This window comes from Gossypium arboreum, chromosome 6 (assembly GCF_025698485.1).
Source record: "Gossypium arboreum isolate Shixiya-1 chromosome 6, ASM2569848v2, whole genome shotgun sequence".
Classification (NCBI taxonomy): Eukaryota; Viridiplantae; Streptophyta; class Magnoliopsida; order Malvales; family Malvaceae; genus Gossypium; species Gossypium arboreum.
This window is the reverse complement of record NC_069075.1, coordinates 100,071,766-100,080,182: the sequence shown is the minus strand read 5'-3', so window position 1 is coordinate 100,080,182 and position 8,417 is coordinate 100,071,766. Positions and strand designations below refer to the sequence as shown.

The following is an 8,417-nucleotide window of genomic DNA, read 5'->3' as shown; positions in this document are numbered from 1 at the left end:
GATCGGATCACCTTGAATTTGATCATTTTAATAAAACATTTTGATTTATTAAAATGATGATTTTGATCTACTAAATTCGAGAATAAATGTTTGGGAGTCGGTTACGCACGAGGAAGGGTTAGCTCCCTCGTAACGCCCAAAATTGGTACCGAATTGATTAATTAATGTCCTAACGTTGAATGTTTGAAAAGATTTTAGAATACGATCCTTTTATTTTTTTGAAAAAATAAAAAAGAACACTTGAATAAATTAAATGGAATGCTAAGACCCTCTTATCTCGAAGAAATAAAATGTCACACCCAGTAAGTTAGGATACAACATCTCGAATTCCCGAGAATAAGCTTTTATTTGAAACCCATTTATTTTGATTTAAGAAAGGGTGCTCGATTACTTAGATTCGACGAGGAAAATCGAAACCAGTAAGTTAGGGCTTAATCTTCTCGAAGATGCTAAATACTGAGTATTGCCTTATTTTGAAAACTTTGGAATAAAATGATTTTAAATCTTAAACGATATTAAAACACGACCTTCTAAGCAAGTAAAATGTGATGGAATAATAATGTACAACACTAAATAAGAATTCATAAACAAAATGTTATAATAATGAATCACAAATAATAAATAAATACAAAGAAGAATTACAAGACACCTAATAGTAATAACCACGTAACATGTTGTCTTATGCAAATACTAATATTAATATTCAAAGACTAATGAAAAACCATTTTAGAAGAAATATGAAACAAATTAACATAAATAAAATGTAACACGTTTTTAAATAATGGTAAATAAATATAAAATAAATAATATGAAAAAAAAACTAAAAGGAAATCTAAAATCAACCATATACAAAAATAATAAATTATATGTATATAAAAAAGAAATTGAAATATGTAGACGTACAAGTTTGAAATGAATCATAAATAAAAAGAATAAATAATATGTAAAATAATAATATATAAGTGAATTTTAAGATAAGTATTATGTAAGAAGAAATTTAAAGTAGTAATATACAAAACAATATATACATCAACATACCAAAAATAATATACGTAAGATAAAAACAACTAAATATAAATTATATATACATATATAACAATGTAATTTTTTTAAAATAGCCATGATATAAAGCTTTAAATAAAGAATGTACATAAAAGGAATTGTAAAATAAGTAAGTTATATTGACATAATATTTCAAAAATATACGAAAGAAAATAAAAAGAATACGAGTAATATAAAATAATTTAAAGTACCGAATAAAAAGTGGATAATAATTTAAAATAAATAATAAAAACAATTTCAAAAAAATGGAATTAAAAAGAAACGGACTCAATTGAAAAAAAAAAACAGAATCAAAAAAATAATCCATAAATAAATGAATCGTTAGAACCTAATTTAGGACTAAAATACAATGCGGCCGAATCAATGAGGATTAAAAACGAAATTATCCCAGGCTCCAAAACGCAGCATCCAAGTGAGGACCACATTGAGTTTTCGTGCAAAATCCAAGGGAAATTTTTTAAAAACAAATAAAATTCAAACAGGGCCAAATTTAAAGGCAGTGCGAAGGGGAAGGACCAAACGCATAAATTACCCACTTTGAGAGAAAAAGCCCAGATTCCCCTTCCCAAGCGGCACCGTTTTGTTTGCCATTTAAAAAACAAACCCAAAAATCATTAAATGGCGTTCTACCATTTTTCTTAAGTAAAACCCTAGCCCCCTTTCTATTGTTTCATCACCATAAGCAGCAGAGAACGTCAAATCCGACTCTATTTGGAGTTGTATCCTCCTAATCTCAATCCAAACTTCAATTTCAAAGAAGCAAACAAGGATTTCAAGGCTCTTATCAAGGTAAGTCCCTCCCTCTTTTACACATTTATGTGAAAGATCTATGTGTAGGAACAAAGAAAGGAAAAAAAAAAAAAAATCGAAAACTCGAAAAAAATTCAAATCACCTTTTAGGAACTGATTTTGGACTGCCTGCTATTTTTTAACCTGTGTACGTATTTTCTTTCTTATTGCATTCGGTAAAAAAAACCCTCCTTTTACAATTAATTTTCAAAGGCTTTTATAACCCTTTTACAATCGATTTTCTACATGTTTGCAGGTGTGTGGGCGAGCATGCCACTGAAGTGGCGTGATGGAGCGGCTCACGTTGCGAGGTGGTGGCGTTTGGCGGGTGAGGGAGGCATGGGGCGTGGCGTGAGCTCTAACGGCGACTCCTAGGGTTGTTGCTCAAACCTGTTTGAGTTTTGGGCCATTTGGGCATTGTAGTTTGGGTCTTAAGATTTGGGTTGTAAAATGGACATTTTAATATTTTTGTTTTATTTCTGGTTTGGTTCTAGTACAGGCCCGGGCGAAATGGGCCTGCTACAGCTGCCCCTCTTTGCTAATTGTTGTGTAACGAGAATGGAACAAAGACTTTAAAAGGATTGATTTTGCCCGGTCTTGCTGAATCTCGACTTCTTTGGTGCACCTCTTCTTCAAGTAGTCTTACAGCAACTTCAGGAAGGTAATGTTTGTGACTTCAACTTGCTCCACCGCAACTTCAGGGAGAAAAGGTTGATAGCTAAAATCTGCTCCTATTGCCGATACGTGAAGATAAGATCTGTAATTTTCAGTCTGCTTCCTTGCTACCTCAGGAAAATAAGACTTGTATCTTCAACCTGCTTTCTTGCTACCTCAGAGGGACAAGGATGATGGCTAAAATCTGCTCCATTGCCGATACGTGGAGATAAGACTCGTCATCTTCGATCTGCTTCACTACTGCTTAGGGAGATAAGATTTGTAATTTTCAGTCTGCTTCCTTGCTACCTCAGGAAGGTAAGACTTGTATCTTCAACCTGCTCTCTTGCTACCTCAGATAGATAAGGCTGGTGGCTAAAATTTGCTCCATAGCTGATACATAGAGATAAGACTCGCCATTTTCGATCTGCTCCACTACTGCTTAGGAAGATAAGATCTGTAATTTTTAGTTTGCTTCCTTGCTACCTCAGGAAGATAAGACTTGTATTCTCTTGCTACCTCAGAGAGATAAGGCTGGTGGCTAAAATCTTCTCCATAACCGATATAGGAGATAAGACTCGCCATTTTTTATCTTCTCTACTATTGCTTAGGGAGATAAGATCTGTAATTTTTAGTCTGCTTCCTTGCTACCTCAGGAAGATAAGACTTGTATCTTCAACCTGCTCTCTTGCTACCTCGGAGAGATAAGGCTGGTGGCTAAAATCTACTCCATAGCCGATACATGGAGATAAGACTCGCCATTTTCGATCTGCTCCACCACTGCTTAGGGAGATAAGATCTGTAATTTTCAGTCTGCTTCATTGCTACCTCAGGAAGATAAGACTTGTATCTTCAACCTGCTCTCTTGCTACTTTATAGAGATAAGACTGGTGGCTAAAATTTGTTCCATAGCCGATACATGGAGATAAGACTCACCATTTTCAATCAGCTCCACCACTACTTAGGGAGATAAGATCTGTAATTTTCAGTCTGCTTCCTTGCTACCTCAGGAAGATAAGACTTGTATCTTCAACTTGCTCTCTTGCTACCTTAGAGAAATAAGGCTGGTGGCTAAAATCTGCTCCATAGCCAATACATGAAGATAAGACTCACCATTTTTTATATGCCACACTACTGCTTAAGGAGATAAGATCTGTAATTTTCAGTCTGCTTCCTTGCTACCTGAGGAAGACAAGACTTGTATCTTCAACCTGCTCTCTTGCTACCTTGGAGAGATAAGGCTGGTGGCTAAAATCTGCTCCATAGCCGATACATGGAGATAAGACTCGCCATTTTCGATTTGCTCCACTACTACTTAGGGAGATAAGATCTGTAATTTTCAGTCTACTTCCTTTCTACCTTAGGAAGATAAGACTTGTATCTTCAACCTGCTCTCTTGCTACCTCGGAGAGATAAGGCTGGTGGCTAAAATCTGCTCCATAGCCGATACATGGAGATAAGACCCGCTATTTCTGATCTTCTCCACTACTGCTTAGAAAGATAAGATCTGTAATTTTCAGTCTGCTTCCTTGCTATCTTAGGAAGATAAGACTTGTATCTTTAACCTGCTCTCTTGCTACCTCGAAGAGATAAGGCTGGTGGCTAAAATCTGCTCCATAGTCGATACATAGAGATAAGACTCGCCATTTTTGATCTGTTCCACTACTGCTTAGGGAGATAAGATCTGTAATTTTCACCGATGTCGCTACACTGTCCTCTGGGGAACATGCCTTGTAGACTCGGTTGCATATGTCTATGTTTATGCCAAATGATTAGAATGCTATGACCAAAATGAATCAAATGCTCCTAACCAAATGTGTTATGAATGATATGAATGTAGAAATGTCATGAAAATGATTCCTTTTTTAAAACTTGGGATGTCATTGTTCATTATTCACCAGAGTATCACTGTAGTATTATGATGCCTTCCTGCTCGGCTAGCACTTCCTAACAAAACCTGTAGAAACAACCCATTTTGCTCAACTGGTTTGCCCGATTACAACTTTAGGGTCTATTTCACTATACTTCTAAACCCTAAGGTTTCTACCATATGCAAACCCCTCCTGTCACATAGAAACCTTCATCAACTCTGTCCATTACACTGCTCCTTAGGCATCGTGACCAGATGTGTTCGCCCGACATTTGCATTAATGAGGAATATCATGATCCCCTCCTATGCTTTGGTTGACATTGCTCATTTCTATTATTGACACGATATCCTATTTTTTTATTCAATCGATATCTTTGACTAAAAATCTGAAGAGATAATCTCAATTTGAACACAAATAATTCCAACCCTTAAGTTGGGTAAGTTCTAAACAATAGTCCTGTTTTAGGCTCTTGTACCATTTAGAAACTTCCAAAGTAATATGCAAAACCTCTTTTGTAAAAGTATTATTAGTTCATTAATCGTTATTTCAATATGAGCGCTTGAATAAAAGATAAATAGAAAAAAACTAAACTTTATTATGAACAAGATTCAAGAAGAATGGATTAATCAAAGGAAGCAAATCTTGCCAGAGTATAAAAAATAGGTAAAAAGGAACAAAAATGAGTGCCCAATATCACAGCTTGAGCTCCTCCGCATGAGCTCTACAAGGACCACTTCGAGCTTATCATGTGTCTAGGAGAACTAGTGTACTTTGTCAATGCTCCAAGACGTAGCGTACTTCCTCTTCATTAATTCCAGCATAAGACTACCACATGTCCCATCTTTGGTCAAAATTTGAATCGCCCTTCTTGGGTTTTCAATTTAAAACCCTTTTGGTCTCAAAGCGCCTTTTGTGGGTTTTCACCTTGTCCTCTCCCTTTTTTTTTTGGACGCCCTTTGTGGGTTTTCACCTTTTAAGCGAAGTACTTCTTGACTGAATCCGAATTTACTAGGTTGGCAGACTCCTACTGTCCATCTCCGTTAATATCAGCGCTTCTCTAGAGAAAGCCTTCTTTACTACATAAGGACCTTTCCAGTTTGGCATCCATTTCCCCCTGAAATCTTTTTGCATAGGGAGGATCTGTTTTAATACCAAATCCCCCACATGGAATACTTTGGGGTGAACTTTTTGTTGTAAGCTCGCATCATTCGCTTCTGGTACATTTGACCATAACGGATAGCCTTTAACCTTTTCTCTTCAATCAAATTCAGCAGATCATACCAGGACTGAATCCATTCTACTTCGTCAAGCTTTAACTCTGATAAAACCCGGAGAGAAGGAATTTCGACTTCAATAGACAAAACTGTCTCCATCCCATAAACCAATGAGTAAGGTGTTGCTTGATAAATCGTAATTTATATATATTTTTACCCCATGTTTAATGCATTTTATGGATGATTCCCATTAGAATCGGTGAATTCGATGCTTCTAATGCTTTAATTTCATGTTTTATACTTAAGAGAGTATAGGAGAGCGATACGAACGAGAAACGGGCCAAAAATAAAGAAAAATGGGCTAAAGTACAAATTCAATGTGGCCTGGACCTCCTCACATGAGCAGACCACACGGCTGTGTCAATTTGGCAGATTCGAAGCACGACTCACACGGGCGTGTCCCTGCCGAGCCCAAGTTGAGTCCAATTCGAAAAAGGCCAATTTTGAGGTCTTCTAGGCATTCTAAAGCCTATAAATACACCCTAGAGGAGGAAAGTAAAAGGAGGCACAGAGAGGAAGGAAGGAATTACTCGAAGGAAGTCGATTGATTTATCTCAGAAGCCGGTTTCATCATCAAGACTAAAGATCTCCCCTCAACTTCCCTTAGGAATTTTGGGTTTTCTTTATGTTTTGTATTCATTATTCTTCTAAGATGTTTTCTTTTTTAGTTATGAACTAAATCCCCTAAATACCTAAGGGGAATGAAACTTAAGACGAATCTTGTTATTATTTTCTGAATTGTATGATAAATATTTAACTTATTCTTAATTATGTGTTCTTAATTCTTGTTTTGATATCCCAGGATACTGATTCAAGATAAGATCTTATTCAGAGAAGGAATAGACTTGCCTAAGAGTACATTTGTCATAATTAAGCGGAGTTGTTTGCGCGCCTATACATAGGGTGATAAGATTTTTCCAGATTAGGGTAAAACCTAATAAGGGGATCCATAGTTCGAGTTATTGCAACCCTAGGGTGTTAATTAGAGAAAAGTATCAATTATTCAATCTAGGGATTAGACGTTATTAGTCTTGAATAGGGATAATAACATAACTTAAGGATTTCTATGGAACAAGTTAAATGAATAAAACGTCTGATTCGGAGCCAGAATAACAAGTACAGTCTAGGTGGATTTTTCCTTAGGTATTGTCTTAATTCAACCGTTTTCCAAAAGTAATCCCCCAATTCCATTCTCTATGAATTCTTAGATTAGTTAATTAGTTAGTAAAACAAAACCACCTTATTCTTAGGTTAGATAATAAAAAGACAGTCATTACTAGTACTTTTAATTCCTTTGGGTTCGACAATCTGGTCTTGCTAAAACTATACTACTGTTCGATAGGTACACTTGCCTACATCGCACTAATAGTTAGTTTCAAGAACGATTAATTATAAATATTTAAAACCTATCACGAAATCACGCGATCAAGTTTTTGGCGTCGTTGCCAGGGAGCTAAGATAATAGGAACGCTGAATTTTTATTACTTTAGCCATTTATTTTTCTTGCAATTTAATTTAATTTATTATTATTATTTATTAATTTACTTTTTCTTTCTCTTGGCAGGTTTTTATAGTTTATGACTAGAAGAAACCCGTCAGGACCACTACTTTTTGACGAAGAAATTGATTGCACAGTTCGCAGAAACCAAAGAGAAATAAGGCGAGGCTTAAGATACACAGAGAATGAGCAAGAGGACGATACTCAACCCCCAACCGAAGAGATAGCTGAAAACCAAGACAATCAGCTACCTCCTGTAATTGCAGTTAATCAAAATCCTGCTCCACGCACTATATATGATTATGCTAAACCTTCTTTAACAGGAACTGAATCGAGCATAGTTAGACCTGTTGTAGCTGCAAATACTTTTGAACTAAAACCTAACACTATTCAAATGATACATCAATTTGTTCAGTTTGATGGTTTGCAGGATAAGGATCCCAACGCTCACTTAGCAAACTTTTTGGAACTATGCGATACATTTAAAATTAATGGTGTTTCTGATGATGCCATTCGTCTTCGGTTATTCCCTTTTTCATTGAGGAACAAAGCTAAACAATGGTTGAACTCATTACCACAAGGGTCAATCATTACTCGGGAACAAATGACCGAAAAATTTCTATTAAAATATTTCCCGTCGGCTAAAACAACCAAATTATGTAATGATATCTCTTCGTTTGTGCAGATGGACTTAGAAACTCTTTATGATGCATGGGAGAGATACAAGGACTTACTGAGAAGGTTCCCTCACCATGGGTTACCCCTTTGGCTTCACGTTCAAACGTTCCATAATGGCCTGAATCCTTCGACTCGACAAATGGTTGACGCAACTACTGGTGGAACCATCAATAATAAAACACCTAAAGATGCTTATGGGTTTATAGAAGAGATGTCACTAAATAACTATCAGTGGCAAGTCATGAGGGCAAAACCAACAAAAACAACCGGTGTTTATAACGTCGACTCGGTCACCATGCTCTCTAATCAGGTAGAACTCTTAAATAAGAAAATTGATGGTTTTCTTATTTCTTCACAGGTTCACCCAGTAATGCAGTGCGAAGCAAGTGGAGGTGGAACAAGCCATTCAAAATACCAACCTTATGGCCACAACATGGATAACGAGCAGTTAAATTACATGGGTACTAATCCTCGATCTCAAAACAATCCATATAGTAACACTTACAGTACAGTTGGAGGAACCACCCAAATTTCTCATGGGGAGGCCAAAGAAATCAAAGACCACCTCTAGGCTACCAACAACCACCCTAC

General features: G+C 36.2%; 1 non-coding gene across 1 annotated transcript; it reads right to left on the bottom strand.

Moving 5' to 3' along the window:
* Nucleotides 1–7,800: 7,800 nt before the first annotated feature.
* LOC128295056 (small nucleolar RNA R71) lies at nucleotides 7,801–7,907 on the bottom strand. The gene has a single exon (XR_008285363.1). It is a non-coding gene; the product is annotated as a small nucleolar RNA R71 (small nucleolar RNA).
* Nucleotides 7,908–8,417: the final 510 nt, after the last annotated feature.